Raw genomic sequence first — 23,249 nt, forward strand, 5'->3', positions numbered from 1 at the left:
TTGACAAGTGTACCTCCACTGCTCTCAGGAGAAGATTATTGCGTGATAAGGATCTCACATTGTTTATGTTGCAAGATATTGCCAGAACTATGGAAGCTGTGGACCAACAAGCTGCAAAAATGGAAAAACTCACTATTAATGCTGTTGGAAAACTCACGTTGCACGCGAGTACACAGTCTGCTGGTGGCAAGCCACAATTAAGACACAAACCATCTGCATCTTCACAACAAAGCATAAAATATGCACGCCAACTAACGTGCAATTGCTGTAGCCGTGTAGGACATTATGGGACTAAAAGTAAACCAAGTGACAAATGAGGTGCCACACAACAAAGTGTCAGTGGACATCACAGGAGACGATGATGATCCTGATTGGGTGTTTGTTCTGCAAGGAGACACAGATGACACTGAAATGTCAATTCTGGTGGACGGGATGCCAGTGGCTATGCTAATAGACTCGGGTGCGAGTTGTAACATTGTCGGTTCAAATGTGTTCCAAACACTGCGTAACAATGGTCATACACAGCTAAAGACCACATTCAAGCAGCTATACGCTTATGGATCAGACACACCACTGGCTGTGGAAGGATTCTTCACTGCTGGCATTAGACCGGTTACAGGGAATAAGAGCGTCAAAGCAGACGTTTTGGTTGTGAATGGTGCACAGACATCTTTGTTGGGACGCAAAACTGCAATTGCTCTTGGAATCTTACACATTGGTGCTATGTCAAATTTCAATGCAGTGCACCATGAGGACACTTCTGCCCTTACAACATCCTTACACCAGGAATGCAAGGCATGTTTTGAAGGGTTGGGGAAGCTAAAAGACAACCGTCTACAATTGCATATTCACAGCAGTGTTGTTCCTGTTGCACAGCCGATACGCAGATTGCCGTTCAGTGTCAGAAAATTAGTTGAAGAAAAACTACAGCAGCTCGAACAATTAGATGTCATTGAAAAGGCAGAAGGACCCACACCATGGGTATCACCTATTGTGGTGGTGCATAAAAAAGGTGGAGACATCAGGATTTGTGTGGACATGCGTAGAGTCAATGAAGCTGTGGTGCGTGAGCGATACCCCATCCTCACCATCGATGAAATTCTGGAGGACATGACAGGTGCCGAGTGGTTCTCCAAGTTGGACTTGAAATGGGGATATCACCAAATTGAGTTGGAACCCGAATCACAAGCATTAACTAAATTTTTCACACACGCTGGTCTATGGAGATATAAGAGACTCATGTTCGGTATCTCTTCTGCTCCTGAAATATACCAACACATAATTCGGCAAGTTTTGCAGGACATTGACGGAGTCCACAACATCTCGGATGACGTGGTATTCAGAAAGACTGTGCAGGAACATGATACACACTTACATCAAGTACTGAAACGCTTGCAAGAGAAACAGCTGACACTAAACAAAGATAAGTGTGTCTTCAGGATGACTGAGATGGAATTCATGGGAAAGAACGGAGAACGGAGTTGGAGCAGCACAATCTAAAGTGGAGGCAGTGCAAAACACTCGACAGCCAAAGAATGCCACTGAGGCATGAAGGCAGATGAGGCAGATGAAACTCAGTGCAGTTTGAGGAAATGCATCCTGCAGAGTTGTTGGAGCTTGTGTAGTCCTCGCATCAAACACAAACTGTCATGCATAGGCCATTTGATTCTAAGGGGAAATCACATTGTTATTCCTCAAGTAGCCAGATACCGTACTCTGCTGTTGGCCCACGATGGGCATCAGGGCATTGTAAAAACTTAACAGCGCCTCCGTACAAAAGTATGGTGGCCAGAAATCGATAAAGATGTGGGGCAACTAGTCAGATCCTGCCTGCATGCCAAATAAATGGGGCATCTCCCAGACCTGTTTCAGTCACACGTACTGAACTGCCAGAGAAACCATGGCAAATCGTTGCCATTGATGCGTGTGGGCCGTGTGAAATTCATTTAGATGTTCAGACCTAACAGGTTAAAATGTTGCATGTAACCCACCAAAGTTCTGATCTAATTTCTCTGTTTTTATTGTGTGAAATCAGCAATCACAACATTATAAACATTTTAATATTAAATTATATATACATTTTTAAATAAATATTTGTATTCAGCAGTTTCCACAAAAAATATTAGTCACCATGAAATAAAAATTGTCAATTTCTTTTGCAGAACGCTGTAGTGCTTATTATAAATTATTTATCCGTGCACATCATTATAATTTTTTTTTTTTTATTAAAAATTCATATGCCCTCATAATCCTTAATCAAAACGACGTCTGTTCTCTTCATTATGTGTGTCTCGACCTGGGGTGGGACTAAATATCCTCCGCAACTGACTGCAAACTAGCATTCAGATCTGCCTCCATATAGACATCAACGCCCAACTTCCTACGATCCAATTAATTCCTGAAGGACGAAATCAAGTCTCGCCCTACATTTTTCTCATTCCAGAAGCTGTTTCACTCGGATATACGTCACATTAGGGAAGAAAAGCGTATCGCAACTTCCTTTTAATGCCGACTAAGTAGCACAACTGTTTTCAGCATTGATATTAAAAAGAAATGTTTCTTGAGCAACATGATTACAATGATTTCTGATTGATCATATGACCCAGCAGACTGTCAATAAAATGACAACAATGGCATCACAAATTTTGATTCTAGTTCAAAACATGCTAAGAAAACCTTTGTTGTTAGGCTTGATCAACTTCCAGTCTAACGGCTGCCAATTTGAGCATCACATGATCGCTTTATGCCATGAAGCACATAAAAACATACATTTTGATAGCTTTACTTCTCCCTCATGTTCGTCTCTCAAGAATTACTGTAAAAGTAGGACATTTAAAGTTATGAGACAGCATGTTATCAATAATTAGTGTCAGCAGCCACAAGGTACCAAAATGCAAGCAACACTGCCAACTGCACATCATTATGAAAAACAGCATTCTATATCACACAAATTGACACACATTTGTCTACATTTCGGTCAAAGGACTCAAGACTGCAGTTGTTTGGAAGTTGATGGTACACTTGACCCAGTGAAGGTTAATGTTCATCAGAAAAACACCTTTCACCTGCAGTCCTTCCCAGTCTGAGTGAAAGCCAAACCTATGCAACATGGTGAAATTGTGGCCTGTACTATTTGCAGAATGCAGACATAGAAGAAGTATGTGCATCATGCAGGGGATGTCATTTGAATGTTGAATCATTAAATCAAGAAGCATTTTGGACATACAAACTGGAGAGCGTTTGAGCAAATGAATTATTTTTAGTGTTGGGAAAATGAAAGTCAGTGTGGAAAAATGACTGCAAGGGGAACAGACACATACTCATTCATTATAATTGATGATGGCTTTCTTATTTTAAGCGTTTTCAGCAAAAGCTTCGTATCTCTAACAGCAGAGTGAAGGTCACAAATGCAATATAATGCAATGCTGGGATTCAAAAGCATTTTTGGGGATAAATTGCAATCCAAGAGACTAAGTATGTATTAAAATATTCATGTAATTTAATATTATTCCTCTTTTCTTTCTTTCCTGTTCCATCCTCTTCCCTCTGGTAGTGGCCAGGGGTTTTGCTGTGGTAATTGCAGAGCTTCAGAAACATGCAGATGAACCTCTGAAGGAAAGGAAAGGAAGGGAATGAAAGAGGAAGAGGAAGAGGGGGATAGACTCATAATTAGCTGCTCACCTCCATGGCTCTCTGCAGGCATTTCTCAGGAGGACGCCTTCACTTACTTTCTCTCTGTGTGCCACGACACCATTATATTCACTTTAGCAGGAGGTGGATCGCTATCACTGCCACCGGTGAACAACACTTTTGGGATACCTGGAGGAGAAACTTTGATTTAGAGCACTGGCTGCGCTAGACTCAGGAAATAAAAGCTAGCTGGACATGAAATAAATACCAATTTTATTTTAGGCTTTTGGCTCTTTGTATTAGATATAGTAGTAAGCCACAAAAAGAAGGAAAGGAAAATATCACTAATATCATTATTAAATAAATATTCTTAATTATCAAATGATTATTTGGTCATTTAATTTAATTATTTATTAGATTTTTTTTTCAAATAACCAATATTGCTTCATAATTCATTGATATTTACAACTCTAATTGTCAATAATCTTGCTCAACAGGTCTAATTCTTTCTACAGATGACAGAAATCTAAAGGTGTTTGTGTGTAAAACAAGGCACAGCAATCTATCTTTGAAAAAATGAAAAAATAAAAGTGAGCAGCAAACTGGGAGCAGTTTTTGCGGAGGTTATAACATACTGAAGGGAAAAGGAAACCAATTTCAACTGGATGACATTCATTTCCTTTAAGGTGCCAGCGAGGATATAAAAATTGTTTTTAATATAACATTCTGCACTGCAAAAGGTTGTCAGCGGCACGTTTGGTATATAACGCGAAGCTTTCAAATTTTCCGCATCATGTCTCATATGCTTCTCATATAAACGGTCTTCTTGCAAGAATAGTTTGGTGCTTCTTCAACTTTCATGTCAGAGGGGTTGATTTTTGTTCCAATGAACACTGTAAAAATGATTTTTTTTGAAGCTGTAAATAAAATAAACATTGTTGGAGTATGTTTTACAAGAAAATACTTTTTAAAGCTTATTTTTAAGTGCATTTTATGTATAGATTTTATTTATATTTACATTTGTCCCAGATCCAGTTCAATGTTAAACTATGGAAAAAACACGATAAAAGAATTAATACATGCTGAATTATATAATCATCAATAATTATGATCATTTAGAAAAAAGAATGGAATAATCATGTGTTACACTGTGATTTTAGCTGGACAAAGATGATGCTAGAAGAGCTACTTCTCACAGAAAGCTTGCTCCTTTCACAGGTCTTCTCACTAGTGTTGCTGATGATGCAGCAGGAGGATGTGGTGAAACACCTAATTCCATCTCCTAAACACATACCTCTCAGCCAAAGATCCAATTTCCCTGAAATGATGGGTGGAAAACCCCACCAAAATGTTCCGCCCTGGGTTAAACCAAACCCACCGGAGGCTCACTTTCTCCAGTTCATTCTTTGTGAGCAAGCCAGTCCCCCTTATCGCGGGGCTGGGGGTAATAGGATTGCCTTTCACACCAAAGGTCTCCTGCAAAGGAACAGGGGAGGAAGGAAACGAAGGCTTTGCACACACTCACACTCTCTCACACATGCACAAGAGAGCCCGTCACACATGGCGAGCAGTAAAGCAGTGTATTTTTTCAGAGCTTGGCTCAACTACGGAGAGTGATGGGTCACCTCATCAGAAGCTTAGCTGGGATATCTGGAAGGCCAGAAATGACAGAATGAAAATTGCGCACAGTGCAGCATCTTAGAGGAAATATTCCATTCTCGAAGGAGAAAAAAAGAAAAAGAGATAGAGTCGGCAGCTATGAGCCCAGAGATTTCCCCTTCTCAGTGATCCTTATTTATTTATTTGCTTGCAGTTTTTTAAGAGAGGTATGATAGTGTGAATATCTTATTACTTTCTTGGAAGCTTTGTACTTGAAAGTGAAAGATAAAACCGTCTGTTTGGAAGTACAGGATTGTGGGAAAACCTCTACTGTACCTTGACCAAGATTTCACCTTGCATTCACAGATTAAATATTGATTTCCCATCATTAGGAAATTGATTCACAATAGGTTTCAAATTGATTGAATATGTCAGCCTTGGAGGTGATGGAATGAAAATAGGGTTTGATGTTACCCTCAAGTAGCTTCATTATCATAAACGCAATCTGTTTTACAAGCCGCATGCTTCAACCTACGTCAAACGGTGACCTTGACGAAGGATGAAAGAAAGAGTGGTGGATTAGTTGATGAAACCGGAGAAACAACCAGGCGACGATTGAGCTGACAAGCTTCTGCTTTTAAAGGCATAGTTCATAATAAAATGATAAATTCCTTACGATAAAAATAAATGGTTACCATGGCTGTCCCTGGTCTCAAAATGCATTCACTGCATGGAAAAAGAGCAGCACGGACATACAGCTAAATGTATTTCTTTGTGTCCCACGGAAGAAAGAAAATCATACAGGTTTGGAATGACATGAGGGTGAGGAAATGAATTATTGGGTAGACTATTCCTTTAAATCTAGAAACATAAGCAGCCTAAGGCATAAGGCAGAGCGACAGAGTTCTCCATTAGTTCTCACTGATAGCTGTCTTGCTCTTTCAAAGTCACAGGGCGGAAAAAACCTGCAGGTTAAACAGATGTGTCTGATAACAGTACCTTATCGCATCCCATCGCTTTCTTTCCAAGGTTGATAACTTCATGTGGAAACCTTGAGGCCAAGTAAGCTGGATGTGATAAACTACAACGATAAATCTCTTAAATAAATCAAGTTTGAAAAAGTGTGGGCCTATGTTTTGTCTAAAAAAATTATACAGCTCATAAACTTAATCTTCAAAGATCTAGGACAACAAAGGAAAATATGAACTGCAAACAAAACAAAACAAAAAATCATGCATTCAAGTGTGGATTTCAAATGGTGAAGGTTGATATTATTATTATTATTATTATTATGCATTTTATTTATAGGCGCCTTTCATGACACTCAAGGTCACCATACATCATCAACAAGACAATAGCAATATTTAAGTAAAAACAATGAAATCCAGATCTGAGGAGCAGAGCAGCTGAATAACTAGCATAGTAACAAGGCGTATACGGGGAACAGTAAAATGGATGGAAGAAGAGGATCTAAGAATGCGAGCGGGTGTGGGTATATGAGGGAGATCAAAAAGATATGAAGGGGAAATATTATGAATGACTTTAAAAGTGAGAAGTATTTTATAGTTGTAAATGATGGGGAGCCAATGAAGCTGTTGTGAGATAGGAGTGGTGTGATGAATAGAGGGGGTACGAGTGATAACATGAGCAGCTGAGTTTTGGACCAGTTGAAGTTTATGGAGGGTTTTATGTGGGAGGCCAAACAAAAGAGAATTACAGTAATTTAAATGAGAAGTGACTTAAACTATGAACAAGAATGGCAGTGGAGTGAGGTGTGAGGCTCATGTTGATGTTGATCAACGGTTGATGTTTTGAAGATGGTAGTAAGCAGACCGGGTAACATTATTAACATGAGACAGAAAAGATAGGGTGCTGATAGAAAAGATAGATGACACCCAGACTCTTAACCTGAGGGGAGGGGGAGATGAAGGAGCTATCAATTTGAATAGAAAAATTATGGAGTTTGTTTAATGTTGATCTTTACCTTTAAGAAGCAATTTTTTTGTCTTATTTTTATTTATTTTTTTAGTTTTATTGCTATCGATATAATATAATATAATATAATATAATTAATATAATATAATATAATATAATATAATATAATATAATATAATATAATATAATATAATATAATATAATATAATATAATATAATATACACAGTGGTGGCCAAAATAATTAGAACGGTAGCTGAATTTTCAGGATCATTACTCCAGTGTCACATGATCCTTCAGAAATCATTTTAATATTCCGATTTGCTGCTCAAGAAACATTCATTATTCATTCATTATTATTATCAATGTTGAAAGCAGTTGTGTACAATTTCTTTTCAGGATTCTTTGATGAATAGAAAGTTCAAAAGAACAGAATTTATCTGAAATACAAAGCTTTTTCAACATAATAAATGTCTATACTGTCACTTTTGATCAATTTAATGCATCCTTGCTGAGTAAAAATATTAATTTCTTTAATTTCTTTCCAAAAAAAAAAAAAGTAAAAAAAAAAAAAACTCCCTAGACTTTTGAACGGTAGCGATAATGTTACAAAAGCTTTCTATTTCAGATAAATGCTGTTCTTTTGAACTTTCAATTCATCAAATAATCCTGAAGAAAACGGTTTTCAACATTGGTAATAATAATAAACGTTTCTTGAGCATCAAATCATCATTTTAGAATGATTTCTGAAGGATCATGTGACACTGAAGACTGGATGCTGAAAATTCAGCTTTACCAACACAGAAATAAATTGCATTTTAAAATATTTTCAAATAGAAAACAGTCATTTTAAATTGATATAATATTCCACAATATTACTGTTTTTGCTGTATTTTGGATCAAATAAATGAAGCCTTGGTGAGCAGAGCAGAAATCTTACCGTTCTAATAATTTTCGCCACCACTAACAAAAATTACATTTTCCTTCCCTGTATTCCAATAGACCCATTTACACTAAATAGAATCAATACAAATCAATTTAGAATACATAACTGACCATAAAGCTAGTTTTCAGAATGCGTATAAGTTTAGACAGTTTCACGACTAAACTTAAAAATTATTCAAAATGATTTAAAAATTAAGTTTGCGGTGTTGCTGCAATTTTAGTTCTCCAACACTGATTTCCATATGTGTACATACTGTACCATTCCTCTCTTCATTCCTCCACGTATTCTAATTGATTTCCTGACGGGCAAGGCCCACATAAGAGATTGTGGGGGATAATGGAGAAAAGCCAAGGAGCAAACACTCTCTCTCTCCATCCTTCTGCTCCTGTTGGCTATCAGAGCCTCTGATCTCAGAAATCTTGTGAAACATTGTTAAGCATGAATCCCTTCCAAGGACTGAATACAGCACAAACACAAAGCCTGACCAGTTACCATTACAAACAATGTCCTACCTGTCTCTTTCGCTGGACCTGAATGAATGAAACAGAGAGAGAGAGAGAGAAACCAATTAATGAGTCTTCATGACAGCTGGAGGTTGCCTTTGTGTAGTTTCCTGAAATATCTGAAGTATCAACAATATGCACTTGCCTATCATTTGTACCAGCAGTTTTAAATGGGATAGTTCGCCCAATGTTCTATCATTATTTACTCTATCTACCTTCATGTCTTTCCAAACCTGCTTCTGTGGAACACAAATGGAGAATTTTTTTTTTAAAGATTAATTCAATCATCTTTTCACCACATTTCTAAAATGTCAACTTTATGACTAATACCAATATTGATTTTATAGAATTGATTTTAAGTGTCAGATAACCATTATGCAGACTTGATTTTTATTTTTATTTGTCCACTTTCAACAACATAATAACTAAATTAACTAAATCAGGGGTGCAAAACTCAGTTCGTGGAAGGTCGCAGCCCTGCAGATTTTAGTTACAACCCTGCTCCAACACAAAAGATTGTCGACAAATATTTGTGTTGTCGAATAGTCTTTTGATCTCATATGACATATTTGAAGGGCCTGCAATAACACAGTTTGACCAGTGGGGCGCTGTAGTGCAATATTGTAATGCAACCCTCCTGGATCCAAACCAATAGAAGACATGGCGCTTCGGAGTGCAAACGAAGCTGAACCCGTAGAATGTTGGAAGGTTTAACATAATTACAAAAAAATATCAGGGCTGCCAACTCTCACTGATTCAAACTCACACAATTGACACTGTTCTCACGCCACACATCCCTTTTTCTCACGCAGTGAAAGGTACATCACAGAGCAAAAAGGACACATACAGACAATGTGCTGATAGATAAGACAGAGCAGGATAATTTTAATATAAAATAATGTCTCAGCTCAATTTTACAATGGAATTCAAACAATAGATGTGGTTTTGGCACTCTTAAATATAGCACGAAATCAACATAAATGAACATCAAAAAGCACGTTGAATGATACAGTACAACTTACTGAAAAGAATCATCTCTAATGTATTCACTTAACCAGTGTTTCAACCGCAGAAAGACGTCAATAAAACAGCTTGCAAACAATATGTTGCATCACATTTACCCCAGGAAAGCCATTCAATAACTATAAACTTGATAGTTAGTCAAAAAAAGAACTTTAGAGAGGAGCCTTTTTCAAAAAATATGCACAATATCACATATTCGTATTTTTAGTCTTATTAAACGGTTATTACAATTTCCAGACTTAATAAAAACACAGTACCAGGATTACTGATGACTTCTGAGGAGGAAAGAAAACCATAAGGAGATTTGTCTACTCAGTTATTAAAAAGATATTTTCAAAAGCTGAAGTGATTTTCTTGTTTTATTTATTAGTTACAATAGGTATAACTCAATAGTTTAACTAATTGCAAAAGTGGAATAACCGATCAAAGCCTGATTAATCGGATAAATAATCGACGATTTGTCGATTAATCATTTCAATAACCGTTAGATTAATCGACTGTCAAAATAATCGCTTGCTGCAGCTCTATCCAACACACATGTTGAAATAAGCCAGAAGGACTTGATTAGCTATGTCAGGTGTGTTTAATTAGGGTTGAAGCTAAAAGGTGTGTTCTGCTCTCTAAACGCTCTCATGGCACTTTGATGTCATACAGCGATCGGTCTACTTCAAGTCGAAAACACCTAATCTCTCCAGGGCTGTAGCTGAGGTCTGTTGAGTTCTGCACCCCTGATCTAAATGAACTAAATGATATGGGATTTTTGTTTTACATGGACCATATACTACTTTACTAATTTTCCGTTTTAATTTATATTACAGGTTAACTGAACACACAACAATAGCCATCTTGTCAGTAAAAAGACCATTTTTAAACATCAAGAGCATTGATTCATGCAAAAAATAATGTCTTTCCAAAATGATCAACCATCATGAAGAATATATATGAAATACAGATAAATATATAAATATAAATTTCATCTGCCTACAACAGTTGTGTATCATTCTGGTTACTTTGATATATTACACTAAAAGCACCGGTAACACCATTGAGTGCCAGCCACAGCCTCCAATTAAATTCATATCATTTGTACATTTTCCTGCTTCTCATAACTCCTCTGACCTGGGTTCAGGTTTATATTATGCACACCAGGATGTACTTCCATTAGTTTAGGATGTGTCATCCAGGCATTTCACTTCTAAACATGAAATCTAGTGACATCAAAGCCCGCCTCTGCCCTCTCTATTCCCCGTACTGAGCCTCACCCTGTTTAATGGCTGAGTGAGCCATTTTCAGATCCATCCAGAACAATCCACATTGCTGCTGCGCTTTGAACTGGTGAGTTGCTTCCACGCCTTTGATTTACGTTGCGAAGGCGCTGTGAAACCCCATGGGAGACATGCTCGATTGGGTGGCTTAGTGTGGGTGATCTCATGCATACATACAAATATATGCACGGCCTAACACATAAAAAAAGGAGAGCACATGGACATAATGTCCACATATGGCAGGACAGACACTCTTACGCTTCAGGACACACAATCCCCTTCATGCTGACAGAGTCTGTCTGTGCCTGCTCATCATTACAGTCCCTTGTTATCATAAATTACAACCCATATCATAAATATATGGATTTGTTTTTACCTTTATCTAACTGCTTGTTCAATGGATGATCCATATGAGAATAAAATAGTTTGCATACTGGGTTGAACAGAAGTGTATTAATCATATGCCCCGTCTCCTACTATATGGGAAATACATACATGATTAACAGTAATCATACATTGGCTATAAATATACTTATTTACCAATATCTGCCTTTTAAGCAAATCAGGTTGAACTAATGAATGAACCTAATTAATATGAGTCAAGTCTTATATTCAGATTATTCTAAACGTCACAGTATTGTACAAATATAGCTTGTCTTGGGATACATAGAGTGCATTAAACACAATACACACTAACATTATTACCCTATGATGTAATAAAAAAAAAAAAGATGTGTATGCCATTTTATTACATAGGCCTGTATGTATGGGAAAATGTGAAGTCATTATCACTAAATAAACCTAGACAGGGTGATCAGGTCTTGCATCAACCTAAAGGGGTTTCCTTTTTGGTAATGACTTCATATAACAATTTTGTGATAATGACTGTACATTATCCTGCTTAATACAAGAACACCTGGGAAAGATTATTTGAGAAAAATTGTGTAATACCCAATGTTTGGGGTAACGCATTACAAGTAATGTGAGTAATTTAATCAGATACTTTTTCCAAGTAACAAGTAAAGTAATGTATTAATTTTAAATTGGCAACAAAACATCTCAGTTATTTTTTTCAAATGAGTAACACAAGTTACTTTGTTTTCCAATTCATTCAATTATCTTGTCCATGTTGAGGGAAATCGGGAGTAAGGTGCTGAGGCGTTGCTTGCTCTGTGTAAAGTTGATCGTTATTGTAGTTCTAGACTAAATATGAGTATGCATTTATTTATCTCACTTGCACAAGAACAGATTCAGTATTCCTCAAAATGAATAAATCAGTGAAATGCAAACTCAGAATATTACGCAAACCTCCAATAATTAAATGTTAAATAATACACATATACTTTATGGATTTAATCTCACTTTATTAACCAATGTCTTTGCTGCTGACCTTTGATGATCCAATTCAATCATACTTATAAGCAAAAATCTTTGTGTGTGTGTACAGTAGGGTGACCACCCGTCCCGCGTAGCGCGTGCGCGCACAGCGTTTGAAGCCCAATTCATGCGTCCCGCAAATTGAGACCGTGTCACGCATAATCTATGCTTGCTCAAAAAAAGTTGGTCGCTCTATATCCTCGAGCCCCAAGCAGACAAACAAACATTACTTGACATTTCAGCACGCTATTGTTGCCACACCCACCCCTCAGTTGAACTGCTGACTAGGGGTGTTTCTCAAAACCAAGAATGCAAAGAACGGACTTGTGTTCTTGGGGAGAACGCTCTTGCTAGTTGTTCTTGGAAGAATGAACTCACAAGGTGACGAGCACACAGAACGCTGCTGACAGTTTGAGACGATGTGTTCTTGCTGGTATTGCGCAATAATACCCCCGCACAGACGCCGTCTGCAGTACCCAAACATAACGAGAATTATTGACGTTATTATTGGCCGTTATTCTTATGGAGATTCTCACTTCCGAAAACCTTTGAGCACATTTTCAATTCGCCATAAATTTTCGTAACAATGCCAATCTTTGAAATCTACACAGTTGATTTCTCGCATCAAATGTTCTCAGAAGTGAATTTAGTGATGAAATAGCGTACGAAATTGTAGAAAAACGACTTGTATTGACCTGCCTCTCCTTCCTCGAATGCCGAAATGAATGCTGGGATATTTCTGCTGTCAAGTTCACACAAGTTACCAACCGTTGCATCCTCGGTAAAATGGGCATGTCAAGAACACTTCCGGGATTTTTAACCGTTCTTGCTAAAATGCAAACTTGTGTATTGGGACAGTACTTGGGCAGCGACTGATGACGTTTCACAAGTCCACAAGAACACAAGTACAGACAAGAACGCATATTGAGAAACGGCCTAGGTTGTTGTCAACTTTTTCGTTGTTGTCATGACAACGCACGCACGCGCATACCAGACACACTGGGAAGGAACTTTTAGATGCGCGCTTTCCAATTCGAAATATTTGAGAAAGAGACTGAGTCTGAGAGGCACCGCCATCATCAATTAAAAAGAGAAGGTGTGGGTAAAAGAAAGACTGGGAAAATGAATATTTGTGGCTGAAAGGTGTTGAGGGGGATACCGAGAGGGCTTTTTGTGACCTTTGCAAAACGTCCTTCTCAATCGGACATGGAGGGGAATTCGATGTCAATCGTGGTTGTTTTTTTTTAATACTTTTTTTTTTACTGTTCCTGTGGTGTTGAGCAACTACAATTCCTGTTAATCCTATAATTTTATATTATAATTTATTTAAAGTGAATAAATTGTAATGAAAAATAAATCAAATTAAATAGTAAATCTTAAGTGGAAGTACATCTGTCAATTCATTGAATGTTCAAAATATTATGAAAAATTTAAAAATTAAAAAAATACACATGGGTTGGCCTATTCATGAGCATACATCAGCAATTACTCATGTTTAGGGGAATAGGGCATTAATAATATACCATGTAAGGTGGTATGTGCTAGAAATGGGTAAACCACTATCAGTGAGTCTGCGCGTGGGGTGGGGTGGGGTGGGGGCACTGCCGCGCCAGGCAGTGTCCCACATTGTCCCTCAGAAACATACCCCTTGTCCCCCCTTGGGCTTATTAGCAGGTGGTCACCCTAGTGTACAGGTATTTATATTATAGCCCTATTTTAGGTTTTACTAATCTTGTAGGTTCATTTGGCCCCTAAATGATCAATTTTGAACTATGAATTCACTGCAAATTCAGTTTAAATGATTTTGAATTAGTTTGGATGTATTCAAATATACAGAAAATATCCACTGACCTTTGAGAAAGTAAAGTTTTCTAAAGTCAGATTAAGAGGTAAGAAGTAGTCCATCAATACTGACACAAAATCATGAACCTGCAGATCATTATAGACCAATATTAGAAATTTGGATGCCAAATACCCCCAAAAGAATATTAAAACCTAAAATTCCCTACATTTGTGGGGGCCATCCAACTCCAACTGTTCCAATAAACACTCTAAATAATGTTTCAGTGAAAATCTAAAACTGCAAAAAGTTTTCTGTGAGGGAAAGATTTAGGGGTTAAGGGATATATAATATCATTAGCTCAGAACAAAACCAACAGAAGTCAGTGGAAAGAACCCACCATGACCGAAAAACAATTGTGTGTGGATGTGCTGCTGAAAGTGATTCCTGCTCTGGCTCATCAATCACTGATAAATGGCAGATGGCTGGGACAGGACGTGCGCTAACATCATAACGGCGGAAATGCAGCGAGAGCTTTACCTGCTGCTAATCCACTTAGCCAAAGACAAAGCTGTTTTAATCCATCCCTCTCTCCTTCCCTCTCTCCCTCTGCTCTGTGATGGACAGAGTAAAGCCTCCCAGTAGGACAGAGATGAAGGCAGAAAGAGCTTACTCTGCATATTTGTGTTACTGACACAAGCTTAAACAGATCTCTCCCTTCTTCTGCTGATTTTAATAAGCAGCAGCAGAATCTATTGATTTTAGAGGATTATTAGTTCAGGGTTATCCGTTTATACACATTGTCCTTTTCTCTGTAGAAAGAAATGGCTTTGTATGGTAAAGTATGTTATTAAAAATAGAAGTAAGACTTGTTATTAAACACTGAACCCAGGTTTGTTTGCGGGCAGGTTATGGAGTTGCTTAGTCACATCATAGGATGTTGGAAGAACTGCATGATTTGAACTGATTATGAGCGTGTTGCCCCTGAGTTTTTGTTAGGAGCTCCATTAGGAGAAAAGGCTCTTAAAATCAGGGTTTTTGTGATGTGAACCTGGCATTGTTTTTACGAGAGCAATATTTACAAGGACGTTACATTCAAAACACAACATTCAATAAAAAGTGAAGGACATCATGTACTCTACTCTGTCTGCAATGTTCTTCTCAGTGAAATGATAGCAGATCTAATTAATTATTTCCTGGTCGTAAATAAGCTGGTCAAAGCTTCATCCAGCTTAGTAACTAAGGGGCTGTTTACACGACACCGGTTTCAACTAAAAACGGAAGACTTTTTATGGGTTTTGGCTGTTCATTTACACGACAACGGCGGTTTGGGAGCCTGAAAACACAAACTTTTGAAAATTGATTTCAAGGTGTAAGTTTTTGAAAACGGTCTCCGTGTAAACAACAAAAAGGCGAATCTCTGAAGAAGATGACGTCATGCACATGCGTATTACATGTTCAGTCTACAGCGTTTTTAGTCATCCGTGTAAATGGGGAACGTTTTGATGTCGTCGGTTCGTGGAAAACTCAAAGGAAAAACTTCTCCGGTTTAAGCAAATCGTTGTCATGTAAACGTACCCTTTATGCATTACATTTTTTTCCCACTATAGGTCACAAGAATCATGCCACAAAACCAGAATCATGACACCAATATAAATGATCAGTCTTGTATGATTTATTTACAGTCTCAGTCTGTGGCATTACAGAAATCTTAGATTAGTTTATAAACTATATGCATAAACAACACTGCTTTGTGGACAGTGGACAGGAATCAGTGTTCTGTTGCTAGGCAGCCTTCAGAGAACTGATCATGAAATCATGGAGGAGTGAGAAGACTGATCTTTCTATCAGAGATCTCGGCCTCCATTAGGGGCTCTGAATTAATGAGCATAAGATGGAGCTCATCCAGTCCCAGATAAACCACAATATAAAACCACAAAGAAAAAAAAAAAAGTTTGGGTATTGGGAGCACCGTCTCTCTGATTAAAAAGCATCCAAACTTTGAAAATTAAATGGATGGTGACTCAATCTCATGTCATTCCAAACCTGTGAGGAGAATTGTCAAAAATAGTTAAAATTTCGGTGTGTTTCTCACACAAAGCCTTGACTTAATAACACAAAGTCTTTATGTATGACTATTATAGAGTCCTTTTAATGGAGCTTTCTGTCACATTTATGATCCGCGGACGAAAGAAAATCATACAGTTTTGGAATGACATGAAAATAATGAAAAAATTTCCATTTTAGGAGAATTCCTTTAAAGCACGGATAAACGGCAATAAAAAAAATGCTAATAATACGTCTTGTGGAAACAGTGGGCCTCGGCACACTTTCCTTGTGAGCTCGGAGGGGAAGCAGGTGTGACTGTCTCACTCTTCCAGAGCTCTTGACAGCGGAGGAGAGAGAGGAAGAGATCATTTAGCCCTGGATACGCACACTGAATACTGAGACGCAGCAGAAGAATCGGCTATTCTGCTTGTGGATGCTGAGGTGCCCTTTCGAGTTGCGGAGATCTGCCAAGTGAAATGCACTGCCAATGTGTCAGGAGAGGCAGTGAATACTGAGACAGGAAATCAGGTCTAGAAGATGGGTAGCGACCTTGATTACAGAATGCTCTGACATGCAGAGCCTGCATTGTACAATGGGACTTATAAAATTGCTTTATGTTCCTTTGAAAGCAACATTTCTTGAGGGTATATAGTTGAAATATATATGGGTCCTATAATATATAATATCAGGCGTTTTGTTCATATTTTGTTGTTTTGTTCAAAGAGTTTCCCAATCAGACCAAAAAATATATTCACAATTACTGATAAGCAAGTCCAGACAGAATCTGCAGACTTTTTTTTCTATACTGATATTGGGAGTAAAATGCATATGATTTAAATATGGAAAAATGTGTTAAACAACTACTACATACTGAAAGCTTAATTCATAAAAAAAAAAAAAAAAAAAAAAAAATATATATATATATATATATATATATATATATTAATTTCTAAGGCATCTTAAATCTCTCAGTCATCATTGTACTGGATTGCATTATGTTTTGCCCACACAATGAAAACTACACAGCTTTGGGTTTAAATCTAAGCATTTAAATATCATCTCAGGGTACATTTACACAAAAACAATTATCTGATTTTTTTTTTTTTTTTTTTTTTGTGTGTAGAGATGACATTGTTGTCAAAATGATCATCAAAATGAGATCTCATTGGTTTACTTTACAAGCTACACTACAGTGTCAGAACTTCATCTTATTTTTTGACCATATAAATAACAGCAACTGTGCCAAATTGCATATCTTTCCTCAGTTTGGACTCTCACTATATCAAACCATACACGCCATAAAAGCCTGATGTATCAGATTATTCAGATATGATAACAATTATACAATACATATGCAAACTTTATTTTATTTTACTTTTTATTTTTAAAAAGATTTTGTCTAAAAGTACAATTAACTGTTCCATTTTTAAACAAATATTACTTCATGTCAAGCCTTATAAGGTTAAAAGACACAGCAGTATTGGGCGCACACAGCCAGACCGATACTTTTCACATCCTAACAACTAGTGAACATATTTTACCTGAATGAGGATAGTGTAAAGTTCTGCAAAATTCTTCTTACTGCCACTTTTTGCTGGTTCAGCTGATATTTCCTCTGCATTACTGCCTAGTATTTTGGAAAATCTCAGCTCTCAGTGCCTCGGCCCACGCTGTCCGCAGTTTGAGGCAGTGCAATATTGGTCATTGCAATGTTGATGCATGCAAGACCATGTTCTTCACAACTGTTCATTTGTAAAGAGAAAATGTACAAATCACAACACAAAATACTTATAATACATTCAATACTTGGTAATATTGGTAGAAATTCAGTTCTCAAATATACATCCATGCATTATAGTTGTCACTTCTTGTTTTGGTTCATGTTTCATGTCAGTCATGTTTCATGTCTTGTCATGTGATTCCGTTATGGTCATGTGATCCTGCCATGTGTTTCCTTGTCTTATGTGTCATGTTCTGATTGGTTCATTGTTTAATTGTTTACAGGTGTCCGTTGTCTTGTCATTAGTCTTGTGTGTATTTAAGCCCTCATGTTTGCCACGTGTCCTTGTCAAGTATTGTTTGTGTAACCACTGTTTGTAAGCGTTCGTGTTTTGAGGTCATGCCACATCCTGCCTTTGTTTTATCTTGTTTTGAATAAATGTTGCACTTGGGTTCTTCAAACTTGCCTTCAGTGGACTTACTTACAATAGTCTAGTCTCCTTTTTTTTCTTTTATACTGTGGTACCATTAGTGTCAAACGATATAGCCAGTGGCATCCCATGCCATGTCAGTTGTATGTGCTCTTGAGAAGCAGGTGCATTTTCTCCTTTTTCTTCGCCAGACACCAGTCTCTTGACCCCCCCCCCCCCCCAACCTCATCTCTCAACTGGGTCACTCATTCTCCTTCATCACAGCATTTGTATTGATGTGAAGTGTCAAGCTATTCATTTCATGTTTCTTACATTGAGAAGTGATGCGTCTCAGCTTTACACGTCAATGTACGGCAAAGTGGAGTGGAGTGGAGTGGAGTGGAGTGGGGGGGGGGGGGGGGGGGTGGGGGGCAACACAAGGCATGACAGGCTATGATCTAATATTCCCATCATTATAATGAGATGGTGATAACAAGAAAAGCAGATCAATCCTGTCTCCCACATTTCTGTAACTGAGCACTGTGGAACGTTGTCCCTGCTCTCGCAGGACTCTGATACAGCCGTATTATAATAACGACCTGGAGGCAACACAGATTTAATGGCGTTTGAGAACATTGTGTAATCTGGTTGTGGCAGACAGAGATATATGTCATGAAGTCTGAGTTATTATATAAATGTTACAATGCATCTCGCAGAACAATCCAAAAGAGTATGCGATTAATTTGACAAAGTCTTGGGTGATACAATGGCTGAGGTTAACAGAAAAACACAATTAAAGGGATAGTTCACTTTGAAATTAAATTTTAGTATGTTTTAGCTTACCTCAAGGGCATCCAAGATGTAGGTGTCTTTGTTTCCGCAGTAGTTTCAATTTTGATATTTTTAGGTCAAACCGTTCTTGTCTGTCAGTCATATAATGCAGGTCTATGGTCACTATCTCAAAGAGCATGCACAGAGAAGTCCAAATTAAACAATTCCCCATCGTAAGTACACATTGATGGCCTAAGACACGAAACGAGCCGTTTGTGTGAGAAAACGAACAGTATTTATATCGTTTTTACCTCTTGTACACAACCACGTCCAAGTGATCTGAGGGCGCGCGCGCTTCCTGGTGTGTGACGTGTGCGCGCGTTCTGGCTTAGTCTGCGCAAGCGGACTCATGAGTGACGTACATGCACGAGAGATCACTTCCGGCGCTTTCCGGCGCATGCGCACACTAAGCCAGAAGGTAAAAACAAGAGGTAAAAACGATATAAATACTGTTCGTTTTCTCACACAAACCGCTCGTTTCATGTCTTAGACCATCAATGTGTACTTACGATGGGTACACATTGATTTATAAATCGTACACATCATAAATCGATTAAACGATGGAATTGTTTAATTTGGACTTCTCTGTGCATGCTCTTTGAGATAGTGACCATAGACCTGCATTATATGACTGACAGACAAGAACGGTTTGACCTAAAAATATCAAAATTGAAACTACTGCGGAAACAAAGACACCTACATCTTGGATGCCCTTGAGGTAAGCTAAAACATACCAAAATTTAATTTCAAAGTGAACTATCCCTTTAAGGAATGCCTTTGAAAACTTTGAAATGGGCAAATCAGATTTCACACTCAATGTTTGTATTGTGTCAGTTGTTACAAGGCAAAATAGCTCTTTCCTCCAACATAATTATTCATCTTGGCTACTGGATAGATTATGGAGTCTTTCCGGTAAAAAACTGGGTCACTTAGCATGCTGTTCTATACATACCAATGAAGGAGTCAAACTTAGTGCTAAATCTGTTAAAATAGCTTTCTTCAGAAGGTATTTCAACACATTATTGATAACACTCTATTTAAGATGTTTTTTTCCACTGCCACTGGCCAACTTAAATTTCAGAGCTTTCTTTTCCAGTAGTGCAATAGCCAAAACTGAAATATCTACATCATAGGGTTATACATGGATTTGAAACATTGAGAAATCACACCGGTTTTAGCTAGTGCACTTACTGCCCTCTAGAAAAACTCACAGCAGAGATATTGTTCAGAATGATCAATAACAGTCATATCTTTTTACCCAGCTGTCTAAAATGGTACCCAACCACATGAATTCACATTGGACAGCAGCATTGCCGGTGCTCAAAACCAATGTTTCAGGCAGTTCAATGGTGCAGAGCAATTCAGAAGGGCAAATTTTACAATCACACCACTTTTGCATGCAGTATTTCAGAGCAAAAACCTGCATCTTATTCAGTAACCAATCAATAATCCAGTTTAAGCTGCTAAATGTGGTAAAATAGTACTTTGTAATTAATGTTGTGGAATTAACGGCCACAGAAAGCAAGCTGTAAGAAAATTTCATTAAAAAGAGATGTTTGTGTACATTTTTATTGGTCACGGCTGCAGTAATCATCAAATGAGGATCAAATGATGGTGTCTAAAATCAGTTATATCCAGACTTGTGACGCAGTTGTAAACCGTAAAGTATGACTGATCGCGGTGGTCCATAGATATTAAAAATTCACAATGGTCTCATTGTAGGGATCAGACGGTTAACGGAACTTGGTCAGAGTGGCCGACATTTTTAATTTAACGCAAACAAAGCTGTGAAGGATAAACATGCAGTCTGATTTATAGTTTGTAAAGTTGTGTACTTTTCCTCTCAGAAACAAAATGGTCCAAAAACTGTCACTGGGTCAGTAGCTTTCAAAATGTACACCAGTTTGTACCTCATTTACCCCTAAAGGGTGCATTTTAATACCTAAATAGTACATACAGTATAATACCTTTTGAAAGAGTTCCGCACAATGACAGCTTCTGTATCATTTTTACTAAGAGAGTTGGGGTAAAAAAATAAAAAATGTTTAAAGAATCAGTGGACGATTTTTTATCTATTTTTTTATTCCCAAAACACAAAGACTGAAAACACAGAACTGTAGACAAACGTGAAATAAAAATCAATTTACCGCCTGCTTTCCAGCACTATGATAACTGCACAGGTTTGTTCCCTCCTCTCCTCTGTTTTTCTCTCAGAAGAAAGTGCAACTGTCATTTTCAATGAAGCTGTAAAACCCAGTGGTGCTGTAGAGCTTTCTGATTATCTGTCTTGAGTGGACATAAATGCCATGCATTCTTCTCTCAATAGGCTCAATTTTTAAAAAATTTGCAGAATTACTGGCCTCCATTAAACCTATTTTTACCTGAATTACTTCTTATTCCACTAAGGGTTGAAAAGACACATTCCCCAAGTCTCTGTCTCTCTTAATATGAAGTAAATGACCTAGATTAAAAAGCATTTAGTTAGAAATGATGATGCTAATTATCTCAATATACCTCTTGCTAGACACTAATGGAAATTTGAAAGCCACCTATAAACTTTTATAACTAGCTTTTATGGCTTTTTTCCACTTTTGAGAGTTATAATCAGCTGTCTGATTGGACATGGTTTTTAATAGAGTGTTATAATTTGTTGCATACTTCTTTTCAAATAAACGCCCTGCCTTGAATGGCCTTGCTGTGGAGTTGATCTATTTGTCTAGATAGAGCTGAAGCATGTTGACTCACAGTCTTTTGTTAGTTGGCGTTCATATTGATTGGCAGTGGGTTCACTGAATTCACAGTTCTCGCTCGCAGTGGCTTTCAAGTTTTAGTAAATTCGTCTTTGTGGCGACAGGCCTTCTGAAGTGAGCGACTGTGCATCAAGTGCTGTTTGTTTCTCAGTGCATATTTACTTCCCTCACAATCAATTTCCACAGTTCATTGACTGACCTGAAAAAACGCTGAGAAAGACTTCACGGAGGGCATGATGGCGCTTCAGAATGTATCCAAACAGTCAGCGCTCCTTCAAAGGGCCACTCTTGAGGAAATTGATATCATACAGACATGGGGAAATAAAATTCTTAGTGGTGAATGCTAAATCATAAAATCACAATAAATTAAAGGAGAACTCCAGTCAATTTTAACATTGAGCTAATTTTTTGTCAATTTGGAGTGCTGTCAGTACAGAGAACAACGACAAAAATCGGTGTTGCCTACACCGTGTTATCCTCTTTTTAAAATTTGCACCCTGTTGACTTCAATGGGGGAAGTTTTAAACCTGCTTTTACCCTCTTAACATCCTTGATGTGTCATTACAAGTGCCCAGCCATGTGAGTGATTCCTTCAGAGTCAACACGGTGAATCTGACTGCAGTAGATGTGAAAGATATGAATAAAAATGAAGTTAATTCAGCCAGCGCTCATACCTGTATTTATTTCCTGTTTTCGGTCGAAGTCCATAGTAATCGATTGTCGAGTTCACGCGCGTGATCATAGGTAGCTAAGCAACAGTGGAGAACTCGACAATCGACTACGGTGGACTTTGACCGAAAACAGGATGTAAATACATGTATGAGCGCTGGCCGAATTAACTTCATTTTTATTCATATCTTTCACATCTACTGCAGTCAGATTCACCGTGTTCACTCTGAAGGAATCACTCACAATGGCTGGGCACTTGTAATGACACATCAAGGATGCTAAGAGGCTAAAAGCAGGTTTAAAACTTGCCCCATTGAAGTCAACAGGGTGCAAATTTTAAAAAGAGGATAACACGGTGTAGGCAACACCGATTTTTGTGTTGTTCTCTGTACTGACAGCACTCCAAATTTACAAAAAAATGAGCTCAATGATAAAATTGACCGGAGTTCTCCTTTAATATAACTATAGTTGACTAGAACTTGGATCAATGGTCACTAAGTCTATTGTTAAAAACAGCATTTTTTTTCAGAATGTATTAAATTCAATGATCTGGCACCTTGGAATTGTACCAAGGACTGGATTAAAAATATTGCTATGGTAAATATAATGAAATTGTTTTAGATTACTTTAGTTATCCTGAGGGCCTTTTACAGTCTTATGGAGCAAGTTGAGAATAAAAACAGCCTGACCTCATTCGAATTCATATGTAATGTTGACACGTACAGTATATTTTTTATATTCTACCCCCGGTTTAACAAACAAAGC

At 37.7% G+C, this 23,249-nt stretch overlaps 1 long non-coding RNA gene across 3 annotated transcripts in view; it reads right to left on the reverse strand.

Moving 5' to 3' along the window:
* LOC307149736 overlaps positions 1–23,249 on the reverse strand; it is a 111,882-nt gene that overhangs the window by 31,806 nt on the left and 56,827 nt on the right. Inside the window, exons 4-5 of one of the 3 annotated variants that reach the window (XR_013819613.1) lie at positions 3,729–3,819; positions 3,451–3,609 (exon numbers count right to left, since the gene is read on the reverse strand). This is a non-coding gene — a long non-coding RNA (uncharacterized lncRNA). Of the gene's footprint in view, positions 1–3,450; positions 3,610–3,681; positions 3,820–23,249 lie in introns of those variants that run through there. The other 2 variants (XR_013819614.1, XR_013819612.1) reach the window with 2 other exon arrangements.

Source organism: Squalius cephalus (assembly GCF_949319135.1).
Source record: "Squalius cephalus genome assembly, chromosome: 21".
In the NCBI taxonomy this organism is placed as follows: Eukaryota; Metazoa; Chordata; class Actinopteri; order Cypriniformes; family Leuciscidae; genus Squalius; species Squalius cephalus.